Here is a 19,152-nt window from a genome sequence, read left to right as displayed (position 1 = left end):
GTTATATTTACACTATATTGTAGTATATTATGTGTAATAGATTATGTCTTAGAAAAAACAACGTACCTATCTTATTATTATTATTATTATTTTATGTCTTAGCTAGGTTTTTTTATTTAAAAAAAAAAAAAGATACCAAATTCAAATGGACTCTTCAGAGTTAAGGTTTAGAATCAGAGCTTTCTAAGAGGTCACCCGAGGTGAGGCAGAGAACTGTGCTTCCCCTGGTGGGGGCCAGCTAACAAACACTTCTAGACCAGGCCTGGGTGTCTGCTCACAGCAGAAGGGGCCCAGGTGATCACTGCCCCACTGGGCACAGCATACACCCCTGAGGACTCAAAACTCATTACCCATTGAACATCCTGTGAAGCTTCTCCAGGCCACGGACGTCAGGGAGAGAGGGGCAGCTTGAAGTACCTGAGTCCTCCCTGCTGACGCCCCTTCCCTGGCTCTGTGGTTGAAGGTACTTTTAAAGGTACTTTACTGCTAAAAATGCTAACCATCATCTGAGCTTTCAGTGAGTCAGAATCCTTTTGCTGGTGGAGGGTCTTGCCTCATTGTTGATGGCTGCTGACTGATCTGGGTGGTGTCTGCTGAAGGTCAAGGTGGCTGTGATGATTTCTTAAAATAAGACAATAATGAGGTTTGCTGCATTAGTTGACTCTTCTGGTCATGAACAATTTCTCTGGAACATGTGATGCTATTGAATAGCATTTTACCCACAGGAGAATGTTTTTCACGATTGGAGTTGATTCTTTCAAACCCTGCTTTATCTGCTAAATCTGTATAATATTCTAAATCCTTTTTGTTGTCATTTCAACAATCTTCCCAGCATCCTCATCAGGGGTAGATTCCATGTCAAGAAACCACTTTCTTTGCTCAGTGTTTGAAGCAACAACTCATTTGTTCAAGTTTTACTCTGAGATTGCAGCAGTTTGCTCTTTCCTTCAGGCTCCACTTCTAATTCTAGTTCTCTAGCTTCCCCCACCACATCTGCAGTTACCTCGTCTACTGAAGTCTTGAGCTCTTCAAAGTCATCCATGGGGGTTTGGAACCAGCTTCTACCAAACTATTGTTAATGTTGGTATTTTGACCCCTTCCCATGAATCATGAATGTTCATAATGGCATCTAGAATGGTGAATCTTTTCCAGAAGGTTTTTAATTTGTGTTGCTCAGATCCATTTGAAGAATCAGTATCTATGGAAGCTATAATTTTATGAAATGTATTTTTTAATTAATAAGATTTGAAAGTCAGAGTTACTCCTTGATCCATGGGCTGAAGAATGGGTATAGTGCTAGTAGACATGGAAATGTAATGTCATTGTCCATCCTCATTAGAGCTCTTGGTGCATTGTCCAAGAGCAGTCATAATTTTAAATAAATTTTTATTTCTGAGCAACAGGTCTCAACAGTAGGCTTAAAATATTCAGTAAACCATGTTGTATATGGATGTGCTGTCATCCAAGATTTATTGTTCTATTTACAGAGCACAGGCAGAGTAGATTTTGCATAATTTTTTGCATAATTTTTAAGAGCCTCGGATTGAGCATTGGCTTCAACTTAAAATCACCAGCTGCTTTAGCACCTATCAAGAAACTCAGCTTGACCTTTGAAACTTTGAACCAGGCATTGATTTCTCTTCTTTAGCTGTGAAAGTACTAGATAGGATCTTCTTTCAGTAGAAGGCTGTTTCATTTACATGGAAAATCTGTTGTTCATTGTAGCCACCTTCATTAATTATCTTAGCCTGATCTTCTGGATAACTTGCTGCAGCTTCTACATCAACACTTGATGTTTCATCTTGCATGCTTATGTGATAGAGACAGCTTCTTTCCTTAGACCCCATGAATAAACCTCTGATAGCTTCCAACTTTTCTTCTGCAGCTTCCTCACCTCTCTCAGCCTTCACAGAATTGAAGAGAGTTAGGGTGCCTGGTCTGGATTAGGCTCTGGTTTAAGAGAATATTGTGACTGGTTTGATCTTCTATCCAGACCACTCAAACTTTCTTCATATCAGCAATGAGACTCTTGTGCTTTCTTGCCATTTGTGTGTTCATTGGAGCAGCACTTTTAATTTCTTTCAAGAACTTTTCCTCTGCACTCACAACTCAGCTAACTGGTGCAAGAGGCCTAGCTTTCCACCTATGTTGGCTTTTGACATGTCTTCCTTTCTATGCTTAATCATTTCTAGCCTTTGATTTTAAATGAGAGATGTGTGACTCTTCCTTTCACTTGAATGCTTAAAGGCCATTGCAGGATTCTTAATTGGCCTAATTTCAGTATTGTTGTGTTTTAGGGAATAGGGAGACCTGAGGAAAGGAACAGAGACAAGGAGGAATGGTTGGTTAATGGAACAGTCAGAACAGACACAACATTTATCAGTTATTTCACTATCTTACATGGGTGTGGTACATGGCACCCCAAAACAGCTATAATAGTAACATCTGAGATCACTGCTAACAGATCACTGTAACAAATATAAGAATAAAGAAAAATTTTGAAATGTTACGAGAACTACCAAAATGTGACAAAGAGACACAAAGCGGGCAAATGCTTTTGGGAAAATGGTGCTGATAGATTTGCTCAATGCAAAATTACCACAAAACTTCAATTTGTAGAGAATGCAGTATCTATGAAGTGAAATAAAATAAGGTATTCCTATACATTTTTAACTGGCAGAAAGGCTAGTGTGCCGAAGTGAGAAGTGATAGGAGTTGAGTTTGGAAAGCAAGGCAGGGGACAAATAACAAAGTGCCTTTCAAGCCACATAAGTAAATTGAATTTTTTTCTGACTTTGATGGGAAGCCAGTCTTTGTGAAGCTCATGTTGGCTATTACCTAAAAACTTTAACCAAAGGGGGTTCATCTATTAAGAATGTATTCAGCTCTCGGGGTGCCTGGGTGGCTCAGTTGGTTAAGTTCTGTCTTTGGCTGGGTTCATGATCCCAGGGTCCTGGGACTGAGCCCCAAATTGGGCTCCCACTCAGTGAGGAGTCTGTTTCTCCCTCTCCCTCTGCCTCATTCCCTGCTGTGCATACTCTCTCTCATTCACTCTCAAATAAATAAATAAAATCTGAAGAGAAAAAGAATGCATTCAGCTCTTAACCAGAGGAAACAAACTGAGGGTTTCTGGAGGGGAGGGGAATGGGGGCATGGGGTAACTGGGTGCTGGGCATTAAGAAGGACACGTGATGTAATGAGCACTGGGTGTTAAATGCAACTGATATATCACTGATCTCTACATCCGAAACTAATAATAATACATTATATGTTAATTAATTGAATTTAAATAAAAAAATAAAAAGTGTTAAAAAAGATAATTTATAGGTTTAAATGCTTAACTTAGAGGACAGGGAAGGAAATCAGTGACAATGGTAACTAGATTTACTGTGGTGATCACTTTGTATTGTATGCAAATGTAGAATTAATGTAGAATTACTATATTGCACACCTGAAACTAATATAATGTTATATATCAACTTTACTTCATTATAAATCCATCATAGAATAAAATAAAAATTTTTTTGATCCTAGGAGTTTCAGAAAAATATCAAAATATCACTGCATGACATATTTTTAAAAAAATAAATAATAAATGTTATTATCATAAAAAAATGCTTTCAACTGAAAACAACAGAGAACCCTATAAACAATGGCTAAAATAAGACAGGAGTTTTATTTGCCTTATGCAATAAGAACACTGACCGCGCCTTGCCAGTCCAAATCTGTTCAATGATATCAGCAAGGATCTAGGCTTATTCCACTTTCCTGTGCCCTACCCTTAGGATGTGGCTTTTATCTCTCAGTTGCAATATGGCTGTTTCATGTTTGGATACCATGACCACAGTCTTGGTAGGAGGAGAAGAGCAAAGTGTGGAAAGTGTGTGGTTATTAGTCTGCTCTTTCTGAAAGCTCTTTTGGAAGTTCTGCTTAGGATTATTCTGATTACTTCTCCTTGACCAGAACTGGGTCAAATGGTTACCTTTAAGAATGAGAGCATCTCAGAAGCCAAATACTGAGCTGCTTTACTCTGTATCCCTGAACAGAATCAGGGTTCCATTAGTAAGAAAGAAGGGGGGAATGGATACTGCATAGACAACTAGCAGTGTCTGCCACTGGGGTAAAGACTGCAAACAAGGGGTCACATTTGCAGGCTATTTTAGGAACCATGTAAAGATGATAGAACTTAGACTAAGGTAATAGACAATAGTAGTAAGAAATCATCAGATTTATGATATTAAAAAAAAGAGAGAGAGAGGGAACAAGATCTTAATAATGGATTTGTTATTATTAAATAGAGATGGTTTCCACATTTTTATCCTGCTTCCCAGGTGAAAAATGATAATATTTACTGAGATGTGAAGTGAAGACTTGGGAGGAGCAGATTTGGGAGGAAAAGAAATCTAGAATCTAATTTAGGTACAGATGTCACCATTGCCTTCATTGACATCAGTCAGAGGTAGAAGCACTTTCACTGAGTAGTCAGCAGACCTGCTGTGGTAGATTATTTAGAGATAAGGCTAGTAGTGATGGACATAACTTGAACTTTTCAAACTCCTTAATCCATCACCTCATGCAAAGCAGCCGCCAGCTGTAACAAAGAAGTCAGTTTGAAACTTGGGACCTTCAATCAAATGAATTCTCTGACATAATTATGGTTTTGGTGTAACTGGCCTTTTTAAGTAAGAAATACTCTCTTGGACTTGGGAGCTGGGTGATTTTTATCTTAATTAGGTAGGTTCCTGTGCTTTGAAAGAAACTGTACGAGAAAATGAATGTGGTAGGGGAATACGCATGGATGCAAAAGCTAAAGGAATGGGTATTTTCACTTTAAAGAGCACTTAAAAGCGGATAATTAAAATGTGAAATAGTGGAATGAAACTGAAATTAATCCTTTTGGATGCTGCTTCCATCATATTGTTATGGTACCACAGTGCTGTTAGGATTATTAACATATAATGGCTTATTAACATATAATGATTCTTAATCCTGAGTCAAGTCGGGATTTCTTGGCCTACTTTTAAAAATCCTCCAGGGTATGGCTCCATGTGACCATATTTCTCACTTTGTACTACTAGTGTCTGGAAGGTGGTCCTCCTGTTTCTGTTTAGTGTAGCCCCTGTAGCTGTACCCATTGATGGATCGGTTGCTCTTCCCACCCACTGATGGATCGGTGGGTACAACTACAGGGGCTAGACTGTAGATGAAGGCTATTCCATGTTTTATACAGACCTCATGTGACCTGTAGATTTATCAGCAGTTTTAGCACCATCATCAGATCAGGATTTAACATTAAGTCTTATTGTGTCTATCAAATCACTGTGATGTACACTTCAGCTATCTTACAACTTTACTTGTCAATTACACCTTGCTAAAGCTGAAATTAAAAAAAAAAAAAAGAATGAAGTCCTTTTGCCTACCAGACCCCAAGACCTGGGACACCTAGACAAGCCCTCCGAAGTTCTTTAATTATCCCTCGCATCACATCATTGCACGTGCACTGAGTTTCTACCTCTACCCCATGCCCTACACCAGCCAGTTATTTTGCATGATACTATTGTTTCCTTTGAGGATTGAAGACGCTGCTCTGCTCTCCAATCCACATAGTTCTTCCTACTCTTGTTACCTTGGGGGGTTGTATTATTTAGTCTCAGTTACTGGCGTTTTTCTCCCCTGTGATAAATGCAGACGTCTCCCAGAACCACACACAATTCCCGATGACTCTCACAGAACTGCCGCAGACTCTTGTCACCGTGTCTTGTCTTGTGGATCAATTTTAGTTCTGAGGTTTGCCTGAATGATATGTAAGTTTATTTTGCTCTTGCACTCTGTGTTGCAAACTCATTTTTAGGTTTTGTAGTATCTCTCTTCTCCCACCTCCGGAACTACTGTTGCTGTTCCCACCTGGCTGATCTTCTCACATGATGTGACCATTCTCTCCTCTGTAATTTTTCTTTTTCTTGCTATTCACCTGACTTGGAAAGGGCTTCTTTTTTTCTCTGTTTTAGATCCTACCTACCTGACAAGATACAGCTCCAGTTCTAGTTTTTAAACCTCAATCAATTTCTAGTTCCAATGTATTGCCTTTTCATCTGACTTCTAATAGGTGAGCACTTTGATTATGGACCCATTTTTAAAATGTTTCCTGAGTATATACGTATCTCTATTACTTAATAATGAGCTCTTGTGGCCATAAAATAAAATGCATGTTTACATGACTTGACTTGAGGTAAAACTTCCCAAGTGGAATTTTGAATTTTCTCTCTCCAGGCCGGATCTTACCCGGTATCTGTACTTTCCCTCTCCACCACCTTACATGTCTGTTGAAAAAGGTACTATTGTAATCTTCGTGATTTTTAGTTGGGTAATGGTTTCTTAGATATGACACCAAAACGCAAGCAATAAAAGAAAAAATAAATCAACTGGACATCATCAAAATTAAAAACTTGTGTGCTTCAAAGGACACCATCAAAAAGTGAGGCAATCCACAGAATGGGAGAATTTTTTTTTGCAAATCATATCTGATAAGGACTTGTATCTAAAACACATAAAAGATGCTTATAATTCAATAATTAAAAGACAAGTAACACAACTGAAAAGTTTCGACTAAACATTTCTTCAAAGCAGGGATACAAATGGCATATGAAGGGATGCTCAACATCATTAGTCATCAGGGAAATGCAAATCAAAACCACAATAAGACACAGCTTTACCCACTTACCACTGAAACGGCTATATGTAATAAAAAGAGATAATAACAAGTGTTGGCAAGAATTTGGAGAATTTGAAACCCTCATAAACTAGTAGTGGGAATGTAACATGGCACAGCTGCTTAGAAAACAGTTTGGCAGTTTCTCAAATGTTTAAACATAGAGTTACCATATGATCCAGAAATTCTACTCCTAGGTATATATCTATGAGAAATATTTTCATAGAAACAACTGTTCATGAATGTTCTTAGCAGCATTAATCATATTAGCCAAAAAGTGGAAACAGCCTCAGTGTCCATCAACTGATGAATGGACAAATAAAATGTGATATATCTATACAACAGAATATTATTTGACAATAAGAAGAATTGAAATACTGATTTAAGCTAAAGCATAGATTAACATTGAAAACATGATGCTAAATGAAAGAAGCCATTCACAAAGGACCAAATATTGTATGGTTCCGTTTACATGAAATGTTTAGAATAGGCAACTCTATAGCAGCAGGAAATAGTGGTTGCCTAGCACTGGGGAAGACCATGGGTGATTAGAAGGGTGATGGCTAAAGAGTATGGAGTTTCTTTTTGGGGTAATAAAAATGTTCTAAAATTGGCTGTGGTGATGGGTGTACAACCTGTTAACACCATTAAAAGCAACTGAATTTTACACTTTAAAATGGTGAATTGTATTGTATGTGAATTATATTTTAATAATACTGTTTTACAAAGAACAAAAACAAAACCTCCACTCTGCTGTTAAAGGGATTCAGTCATTCCCCACCAAGGAAGAAAAGATACCGCTAGATCTTTCTCTGTGGTGGATGCTGAGATGAGTACTCAGGACCACACTTGAAAGTCAGAAAGATTTTTTTCTCCCAGCTGCTCAGGGTATCAGATTGCTGGTGGCCCAGAGCAAAAGTCTCTCTCTGGGAATTGCTTCACTTGATGAAACTACTTCTTTAAGGTTGCACCTCATCCCAAGCATCCTAGTCCACATCCCATGATGGAGCAAGGTGGGAGGTGGGAGTCTAAAGGCCAGATGCCCCTGCCATCATTGAGGACACATCTGAAGGGTCATCTCAGTTCCAGAGCTACTCCCGGGACCAACTGGAATGGTGTCACACCTCAGTTTTCCTTACTCTTTTACAGTACTGTTCTAAATAACATTCCTCAATATACCTTCTCCATACAAATCTCCATCTCAGAGTCTGCTTCCCAAGGACTTCAACTTAAAAACACCAATATTGAATTACTATGACTTATTCTTATCTTCTTTAATATAGGTGGTCCTTGTCAGTTCAGTTACTTAGTAGGGACTCAAAATGCTTGATGAATTCTTCTTCAGAGATTGACTTGTTTACTATCTATGTAGAGAATTAATTTATAGACAATGGCCGTCGGTCTTCTACTTGATCCCTGAAAGTGGCTATTTCTGAAGGTTGAGTTGTCTGACCTCTGGTTTTGTTCTGTACTTTTGGCAAACTCAGCCATTTCCTTTTTTTTTTTTTTAATTTTTATTTATTTATGATAGTCACACACACAGAGAGAGAGAGAGAGAGAGAGAGGCAGAGACAGAGGCAGAAGGAGAAGCAGGCTCCATGCACCGGGAGCCCGACGTGGGATTCGATCCCGGGTCTCCAGATCGCGCCCTGGGCCAAAGGCAGGCGCTAAACCACTGCGCCACCCAGGGATCCCAAACTCCGCCATTTCCACAACTTCAGTTACCAAATAAATCTTCCTCCTGGTGAATGTCATATCCTTGCCAGGCTGCTAGACATCTCCACTTGCCTGTCTTGTGTATTCCTAATTAAGATTGAATGCTAGTCTGTGCTGTGCCTACAGGTTGGGAGAATTAAGGGTGGTGGTGAGGGGTGGAGGTGAAACTTTCTGAGTGATCCCCTTAGGACTCTAAGAACAGAGAAGGATGTAAGTAAAATGTGAAATGTATCTGGAAGCTTGTGCGGAGGCTGCCAAAGAGTGGCAATGAAGGCATGCTGAATGAATTATAGAAGAGCTAGCCAGGACTTGCAATTAGGACTGAGAGGTAGACACATTGTAATCAGAGCAGTTAGAAATTGTGGCTTGCAGCTTGAGCACTTCCTTAGAAGCAGCCAGGAGTATTTATCTCTAGAAGTGTCAGCTGTGGTAGATGTTACCACAACCTCTGACTCAATAAACTAAAACCCATTGTCCTATTTTAAGTTGATACCCTCAAAATATGCATTTATCAATTACTGGCCCCATTCTTTTTCTGGTTATTCATCCTTGAAAAATTCAAGAAATCTTTTGTCTCTTTCAAAGACATTGTTCCTCATATCCAGAAAAATCTCACTATTTTTGTGAATCTCATTCTTTCTCCTATTCAGCAGAACTGAATTATAGTGACCGCTGCTTTATTGTGTATAACCAATTTCCAGGATTCATTAAACATTTATTTATTTTAGAATTATGTTTCTTTTCCCACCTCCCGTCCCAAAATTATGTTTCTTTTAAAAAAGGTTATTTATTTATTTGAGAGAGTGTGTGCAGGGGGAGAGGCAGAGGGAGAAGCAGACTTCCTGCTGAGCAGGGAGCCTGATGTGGGGCTCGATGCCAGTACTTCAGGATCATGACCTGAACTGAAGGCAGACGCTTAACCGACAGGCCACCCAGATGCCCCAATTACATAGTTATTTATTAGCATTTGCCATATATCAGAAAATACTGGAAAACATTCTTCATAATGAAAAATAACATATATCTATCTCAGCTCATAGTCTAAAGAAGAAATAGATGTTAATAAAATAATTTTATAAATCAATGTAAAATTGCTACTGTGACTAGTACCATGTAGCAGAGATATGTCTTAACAGAGAGATTTTGATCAGGAAGAGGTTCTTGAGGATATGAAGATATGAAGATATATCTGTATGACATGATAAATAGGCATTAATTAGACAAAGAAGAGGGGGAAGGATATTCTCATCAGAGGGATAGTTTGTGAAAAGAACCTTGGTAAGAGGTAACATGACACAATGAAGGAATTAAAGGAGGAAGGCATGGCCAGGGCATTGAAAGTGTAGGAGCTGTTGCTTGACAATAAGAGGAAAGGAACACATAAGCCACATAAAGCATTTTGTCTCTATTCCAGGAGCACCACTAATGTTCCTACATTGAGATGTGACATGCCTGGTGTTCATAATGAACAGATCACTAGCTGCTGTGTGAGACTGGATTGGGGAGGCTGGTGAGGGTGGATGGAGATAGAGCACTTAGCAGATGACTGTAATCATACATATGAGAGACGAGGGTGTCATGGCATTTTTTGGCTGTGGTGGAGATAGGAAGGCACAGACATATTTGAAAGACATTTAAGAGGTTATGATTTTTGTGATGGATTCAGGGAGAGAGAGGAAAGCATCAAAAATGATTTTGAGGTATCTGGCTTTTTCCACAGGATAAATTATGGTAGCATTTATGACATAGGGAACACTGGAGACGAAGCTTAGATTTTTTGGGGGAAGATTATGAGGTAACTTTGGATATGCTGGATTTAAAGTGCTTTCAAAACTTCCAAAAGATGGTGGTTAAGGAGAGATGCTGGTTAAATGGGCAGCTGGATAGGCAAATCTAGACAAGTGTGGGCTTGGCATGGAAGAGGCTCATTAGGCTATGGGGGATAACTGACACTGTAGTGTATTTCCTCTTAGGGAGAGAGCAGAGTGAGGACAGGAGACAGCCTAAAACTGAGACTTGAGGAACTCTAAGACCTAATGGCAAGGCAGAAGGCAGAGAAAAAGAGTTATCAAAGCAGAAGAAAAACCAGGAATGCCTTCAATCACAGAACTCGGGGAGAGCACACTGTGTGGTAAGCAAGACAAAAAAGATCTCTAGTTGGAGAGAAAACGTCATTTGTGTCCAGACTTATGAACGATATTGATGATCTTATTTAGAGCTGTTTTGTTGAAAGGATGAGACCAAAAACAGATAAGAGGTTTGAAGAACGGGTTGTTGTTGTTGAAGTATGTGAACTACGTGAACTCTCTTGAGTTATGCATGTATGAGAAGAGAGAGATAGGGCTTCCAATGAAGAGCAATGAAGGGTAAATGAGGGATTTCTTTCTTTCTTTTTTCCTTTTTTCAATGGCGGAGAGAGTTTCGACATAGTAGCATGAAACAGTTTGAGAAATACAAACAGAAAGTATCTGAAACAGGAAGGATGGTTTATGTAGTTGTTAAAATGAATAAGTGAATAAAATGAATATAGCAGATCTGTACATACTAAAAGGAAACAATCTGTGATATATATATATATACACACATATATATGTGTGTGTATGTATTTTTTTTTCTTTTCAGGAACTGGTATTTATTATCAAAGTCATTTTCCATGTCAACAAGATGCCACAACTATAAAAAATATTGCTCACGTTGCAATCTCAATGCAAAATGGAACCCCAGTCATTAAAAAAGTAATTCAAATTACCACCAAAAGCACTTGATTTTTTTAAAACATCTTTATACAGCCAGCCAACAGATTAAAATGGTTAAAAAGAAAAAAATACAAATTCAGAGGTCTGGTGCTGATGTTTAAAAAAGAAAACTGCTTAAGCTTTTCAATTGATTCGAACATCAATCTCTAGGTCATTCAGTTTCATACCATTCATCATCCAGTAGGCTCTCTCAATCACCTCTGTTGACTCAAACTGAACCACACCGCACCCTTTAGACTTCCCATTCTCCATCTTGGTGTCACCATACAGCATGTGACCACATTCATTGAATTTGTCTTTTAGCATCTTCCATGTAAAATCAAATGGGAGATTTCTCACAAATATCTGGCAGGCCTTCCTGCACACCCAAGGAGCATGGCCTCCAGCTCTGCCAAAGGAACCTGCAGAGTTTCCTCCAAGATTGCTATTGCTATGCTCCATCTTGATGGCACGGTCAAAGCTAGCACTGCCGCTGCCACTGCCACCCATGGCCAGGCCCATATGCTCAATCCCAGCATCTAGGGCTGGACCTATGGCAGGACTCATGTGCTCCAGGCCCAAGCACTTGAGACTGTTGGTGCCTATTTGCTGCAGGCCCATGCGCTCCAGGTTGTTGGTGCCCATGTGCTCCAGGCCAGTGGCCATGCGATCCACCATGGGGCCCATGCATTGCAGGCCAGTCTCCGTGCTGGGGGCACTATGTACTCCATGCTCAGGCCCATGCACTCCACACCAGAGCGGATGCACTCCATGGTCTGGCCCATGTGCTTGATGCTGGAGGCCATGTGGTTGAGAGTGCTGGAGCCCATGTGTTCAACTAATCCCACACAGTCCATGACCAGGCCCATGTGCTCAATCTCAGAGCTCACACGACCCATGGCATAGCCCAGGCCTGTGCCCATGTGCTCCATCCTCCCCCCCCCCCGCCTGTGGTTAATGCTAGGGCCCATTCTCTTGATCCCAGGGACACTGCCTCCATCTCCATTGTTTATTCTGCCCATGTTCATCCCAGATCCAAATCGATCCATGCTTTCTAGCCACCAAATTATTTCAAATCCTATGCCTTCCATTCAAATCCTATGCCATCCATTCCCATTCCTGTGGGTTCGGTTTCCCATGCCAATGCCTTTATTCAGGTGATTGTCATCAGTAGGCTGTCCTCCTGCATCTAACCCCCAGACAATACCATGAAGTCCCTGGGGAAGTTGCTGTGGATGCTCAGGAAAAGTTGCTGTGGATGCTCAGGAAGAAAAAAATTTCTCTTTGGTCTCTTTGGTCCCTTTCATCCATTTTCACATGCATTGGTCTATCAAATAGTAGTTGACCATTATACATCGATAGAGCTTACACAGCTTCAATGGACTGCTCAAAAGTAATAGTGCCTATTCCATGACTTTTTTCATCTTTATCCTCAAGAATGTCTGCTTGGACCACCTTGAAGTAGACATGGTCTTCTTCTGGCCATCTTTATAATCCAGATTTGCTACAAATACTGTGTTTCCAAGTGTCCCAGCCTTTTGCATTGCTCTCCTGGCATGTTCACTGTCAGAATCTTCCTTGACTTTCAGTGGTCTTCCACTCAGACTATGCTTTTTTAGAACTTCTGCAGCTTTTTAAATGCTTTCTTTCATCTTGAATTCAACTACGGCATATACTTTCCTTCAGAGTCCACTAAGAGCTCCATGTATGTTACCTCACCAACTTTTTCTTTAACCAGCCCTTTAAGTGAATGCCATTTCACAGCAAAAGATATGTTTGTAATGAAGGCTCTGTGACTTTTAGTTGGATTAGCCTATGGCTCAAAGCGATTGCCTCCTTTTTTTATATTTTTCTTCTTCCTCTTCTCATTCTGAGTAGGTCGCTCTCATTCGCCCTTTGGCCAGGAGCCCCATTGCCTGTTGGCATACCAGCATGCCACTCTCCTTTTCCATTTTGGTCTCTGTCATCACCACCTTTTCCAGGGCTTTGACCCCTGCTGCCATTTTCTCCACTTCTGGGCTTTGTCTCCAAGATATATTTTTAAGAAAAATAGAAATATGCAGAGCACTATTATAGATATTACCATTTGCATATCAATCTGTATATGCATACATGTCTGGCAGGGTGGACACTTAGATTGTTTACAACACCTCCCCACCCCCACCCCCATTTTTAAAATGATTTATTTATTTTTGGAGAGAGCAAGAAAGAGAGAGTGTGCATGCATAGGCATGAGCATGTAGAGGGGTAAATGTGGGGGGGGCGGAGAGAATCTCCAATCTACTGTCTGCTGAGCCCAATGTGGGGCTTGATCTCAGGTCACCGAGATCATGACTTGAGCCAAAAGCAAGAGAGGCTTAACTGATTGTGCCACTCAGGTGCCCCTCCAAAACTTTTTCTTAAAACTATAAATAATTTTGCAGGAACACTCTTGTTTATATCTTTGCAAACATAGATATGTGTATCTATAAGATAGATTCCTAGAAGTGGTATTTGTGGTCTATGAATGTTTATTAAAATTTGATAGTTGTCAAGTTTTTTCCTCAGAGAAATTATTTCAGTTATATATTCTTAAGAACATACAAGAGTAACTGTTTCTCTATGTACTGGTTGACACGGTGTTATCAAATTACCACATTAGAGAATAAGAAATCATCTGTCAATGTTTTAATTTTATTCCTTGAATTTTGATTAGGTTTACATATTTTTGATATGTGTAAATGGCATTAGTATTTTTTGAAATTTTAATTCCAGTGTTGTACCATACAGTGTTACATAGTATTTCTTTTTAAATTAACTATTTATTCATGACTTTGTCTTTTTTCTGGTATTGGATCATTGATTTTTTTCTTAATGATTAGTAAGTACTTATAAATTAAGGAAATGATCCTATTAACTATCATATTTACTTGCATATTTCTAATTGGTCATTTCTTGCTTGATATTGCTTCTGGGGCATTATTTTTGTTGTGTTAAAATTTAAAGCTTATTTTATAAAGTAATGTTTATGAATTTTGTATATCACCCTCCTCTGGAACAGTTTAAAAATATTTTTTTCTGGTAAATGTATGGTTTTTACTTTACTTTTATGCTTCAATAGTTAACCTACTATATTATAGCATTAAGAGTGAGGTAAGGATACAATTTTTTTCCAGGTGACTATCCGGTTTTTTCAACACCATTTATTAAATAATTCCTCTTTACCTACTAATTTGAAATGCCACTTTATTGAGTAATAAACAATTGACATATATGGGTCTATTTCTGGACTATCTATACTATCCATTACCAAACCATTCTAATAAATTTGCTTTATGTTTTCACATCTTGTGGCTTTAAATTTTATGATTTTTTTCTTTCTCATTTCTTTCCTGATTTATTTTAGCTTATTAAGAAAAAAACCCCTTCTTTTGTCTTATTTCTCCCTTGAATCCTTTTATGTGCTTTGAACTTTTATATCATACAGGCCATTTCTGATATTTATACTTGCTAAAGAATAGTTTGGCAGAATGTTTACTGGCTTCATGGGAAAACTTTCTGGTGTGCATTCTTACTCTACCTTCTATTTATGCATGTTTCTTTCTCCTTTTTCTTTTAGTATTTTCACATATATTTTATGTGTCCTTTCTCAGCATCCTTTTGTATTTTGGTTCAAAATTTACTACAACATTTACTATATTTACTCAACATTTACTCAAATATACCGTGGCATTTCCCATCTATTTCTGTTTCTCATTCTTTGTTGTTTGCAGGTGGTTTGCAGGGAAACAGCCTCAATGATGTTTTTGTTCTGCTATCTTAAGGCTGGGAGTCCTCTGACTTTTATCTTTCAAGGCTACTTTTGGTTCTTCTTAAGCTCTATAGATTCAAAGAGTTACCTAGAAGGTTTTCCAGGAACTTATGCTGATCAACATGGTCCTGTCCCTGGGCAAGTATTAGAGTAGCTGTAGGATTATGGAGTAAGTCAGAATTGGAGGAAAAAAATAATATGCAAGGGTTTGTAAGTGGAAAATAAATCTTAGTAAAATAGTAAAATGAAAGTAAATAGTTAATTTTTTCCCCTGAGGAATTGTCTGTAGAGTGCAATGGTAAAAATTATAAGTATAAAATAGACTCACTGTTTATATTATGAGTTTTAAGTGATTCATGAAAACCTACTTTTTGTTTTTTAGAGGCAGAGAGAGGCAGAGGGAGAGAAGGAATCTCAGGGAGACTCTGTGCTGATTGAGGAGTCTGATGCAGGACTCCATCTCACAACCCTGAGATCATGACCTGAGCTGAAATCAAGAGTCAGACACAGCTGACTGGGCCACATAGGTGCCCCGAAAATGTATTTTTATTAAAATGCTAAATTATTTTTTAAAAAGTGAAATTTGGTTTATTTTATTTTTAAAATATTTTATTTATTTATTCATGAGAGACAGACAGAGAGAGAGAGAGAGAGAGAGTCAGAGACACAGGCAGAGGGAGAAGCAGGCCTCATGCAGGGAGCCTGACGTGGGACTTGATACGGGGACTCCAGGATCACGCCCTGAACTAAAGGCAGATGCCCAACCACTGAGCCACTCAGGAGTCCCGAAGATTTGGTTTATAGACATTTTGTAGGCATTATTGCTTACTGTTCAATTAAATGTATTAAAAGTGGTACAAAAATAAAGATGACAATATTCAGACCAAGAGAACATATATATGTGCTTCAACACATGAGTAAATATAAGAATATTTTTCTCTGTTGCAAAATGCAGTAAGAACCTGTTTTCCATACAACATGTTTTACAGAATCAAAAGTTTTCACTTTGGATTTTCTTTCCATCTTGTGTAGTACAACAGTGACTTCATCCAAAATCAGGTGTAGGAAGTTTTTTGTCCTGGCTGTTAAAAATGTGTGGTTTATTCATCTTTCTTTCATTTTTGTTTTATAATCACTGTTGAGAGATGTAATTTTTTTTAAAAAAGATTCTATTTATTCATTTTATGGATGGAGGGGGAAAGAGAGAAAGAGAGAGAGCACAAACAGGGGTAGAGGGAGAAGCAAGCTCTTTGCTGACCAGGGAGTCCATTGTAGGGTTTGATCCCACTACCCTGGGATCATGGCCCCAGCCAAAGGCAGATGCTTAACCGATTGAGCCAGCCAGGTGCCTCCAAGAGATGTAATTTTTTGGATGCTCACTTATAGTAATAGGCAAATTATACAGTTTCAACAGAAATTTTCCATTTTTCCACTTCTTCATAGTCATTTTAATTCATTTTCCTTAAAAGGGGCTCTGCAAGTTCATATAAAAGAAGTAGATCCAAGATGTTTATGTCCAGGACTTTTTTGGAACTTATGTTCCAAAAGATGACTTGATATTTCTCTTTTCTTTCCTTTTTTATTGAAGTATAGTTGATGCAATATTAGTTTCAGGTAGAAGACACAGTGATTGGACAATTCTATACATTATGAAATGCTAAGGTGACTTAATTTTTTTAAAATGTACTTATTTATTTAAGAGAGACAGTGTGTGAGTGAGTGAGGGGCAGAGGGAGAGGGAGAAGGGAAGCTGACTGCCCCCTGAGCAGGGAGCCCGAAGATATAGGACTCCTAATCAGGACCCTGACGTCATGGCCTGAACCTAAATCAAGAGTTGGATGCTTCACCTACTGAGCCTCCCAGGTGCTCCAGTGACTTGATTTTTCTTTTCTTTTTTTTTTTTTTTAAATTTTTATTTATTTATGATAGTCACACACAGAGAGAGAGAGAGAGAGAGAGAGAGGCAGAGACCTAGGCAGAGGGAGAAGCAGGCTCCATGCACCGGGAGCCCGACGTGGGATTCGATCCCGGGTCTCCAGGATCGCGCCCTGGGCCAAAGGCAGGCGCCAAACCGCTGCGCCACCCAGGGATCCCTGACTTGATTTTTCTAATAACAAAGTTACTCACCTATTAAAGAGTGACCAACCACTATAATCTATTTACCATTTCACTGTTGAATGTTTGGCTGTATTCAAGCACTAAAAATTAAGCAGTATTATACTTTGTTTTTTTTTTTTTTCTAATTCGGAACCAGTGATTCACTGCTGATTACTATTGTTCTTACCTTGACACACATTATATGAAATGGTTCTAAGTTTTAATTGCCATATTGATTCCAATGTACTGACCATCAGTGATCATACTGTATGGAGCATTCAATTTAGTGTAAAGGAGACCAAGGACGTTTTATTATATTTGCTCTAATTAGCTGTTTTATTATTGGAAATGGGAAGGACATAAAGTCTCAGATAATCTAAATTGGAGATCCATCCAAAAGTGACTTAGTTGGTATTAGTAAGTTGTATGTCATTGTGTAGTTGGAAGTCAATTTATCTTTCTTCCTTCTATTTTACTGTATTGAAAACATCCATGTTTGCTCTTCCCCTGCTGCGGAGAAAGATCTGTAGGATTTCTGTAAATCTCAGTCAGGAGTCAGGAAAGTGACCAAGAGTGAAGGTTCCAGAGGAGAAAATAAATTTCAGAGTATAGATATAAGAGAATCCATCTACAGAGACAAGATTGAATCAAAAAATGGTCAGGCTCCACTAGTAATATTATATGCCTGGGGATGGGGCGGCATGAGGAGGTGGTTTGAGGGACAGTAATTCCTTTGTTCCTTCTTGCTCTCCTTCACAGTAGTCAAACCTGTACCAATATCTGAGGCTCTCCTGGCTTCTTTCAAGATCCTTTCCATTCTTCCTCACCAGCTTCTCCCCCAGTAAATCTCTTGTATATCTAGTCATGTCTTGGCATGTGCTTTTGAAGGTTTTGTCCACATGTGGGCTAGGGTATTTTAAGGGGAGTTAATATGCCTGGAATCCGTGGTGACAGGAGCACTAACAGAAGTAGAAGTGATAGAATTTGGATACAAAGAAGAAACCCCAGGAGCTATTTGGTTAGCTGTCTCTTTACATCTGCACATTCTTACCTCTTCAAGCCTAAAATACTTGGACACATGGCTTTTATTTTGTTGTTATTATATATTGTAATAGTTCAATTTATCCAAAACCAGGCTTCAAATTGTGCTCCTTAATACCTTTATAACAGGGCACACATCTATTTACTTCACTCATTGAATCTTATATCTGTTCACATCCATTCACTTGAATGCAGGTTTTGCTTTATAAGAGACATGAGGGGTTAAAATGAACATACTGGGGCATATAGTGTGGCATCTGCTCCTATTTTAACGTGTAACATTGCATTTGAGCTCTTTGGTCAGAAAAGAGAGGTCCAGAAATTTGCCGAACTATACAAAAGAGACTATTTTGAAATTCAGGGCATAAACAGAGCTGTTGGGTTATGCAGGAGACAAAATGTGACAAAAGTTGGACAGGATGTCATTGTCTTGTCTTTTTTTTTTTTTTTTTTGTCTTTTTCTTTCTTTTTTTTTTTTTTTTTTGTCTTGTCTTTTACAAGGATCCCAGAATAAGTCTGAGACCCCAAAGGTTAGAAGTAGTAAAAGTCTCTGTAGTTAGCACCCTTGGCTTGGACTTTGAAGTTCCAAGGACAGACAGCATGAACAGTGGACCCTCTCTTCCTGGCTTCATGGGTAGTGGACATTGTCCAGTTGGAGACAGAAATTGATTTCAGTGACAAATGGATATGTGGGCATATATGATGCAATCTTTTGTGAACTCCAGAAAAATTGAAGGAAATTTTGGGAAAAACTAGTTTCCGCTAGTTTATTGAGAAATATCATTACCAAAATATGGTCTTTAAGAGTGAACAGAGCTTCAAGGATGCTTTCATTAATTTTGGGATCTCTTCCAGGATTTTTATGATCCTTATGCAATATATATCTACAACCAGTACTCCTACTAAGAGAAGTAGAACCATTGCTCTTTAGCAAAAATTTCCTTAAAATTGGGCAACCAGGCTCCTACTCAGGGCCTCAAGGTTTGGGGGACCCCATTCTGGACCTCCTCTGTGGACCCTCCCCACAGGGTGAGGAGCTGTAGCACAAGGACATGTGCTTAACC

At 38.9% G+C, this 19,152-nt stretch overlaps 1 pseudogene; it reads right to left on the bottom strand.

The window, feature by feature from the left end:
- Positions 1–11,304: 11,304 nt before the first annotated feature.
- LOC140602230 (heterogeneous nuclear ribonucleoprotein M pseudogene) lies at positions 11,305–13,163 on the bottom strand (annotated as a pseudogene).
- Positions 13,164–19,152: the final 5,989 nt, after the last annotated feature.

This window comes from Canis lupus, chromosome 13 (assembly GCF_048164855.1).
Source record: "Canis lupus baileyi chromosome 13, mCanLup2.hap1, whole genome shotgun sequence".
In the NCBI taxonomy this organism is placed as follows: Eukaryota; Metazoa; Chordata; class Mammalia; order Carnivora; family Canidae; genus Canis; species Canis lupus.
This window is presented reverse-complemented; position numbering and strand designations above follow the sequence as displayed.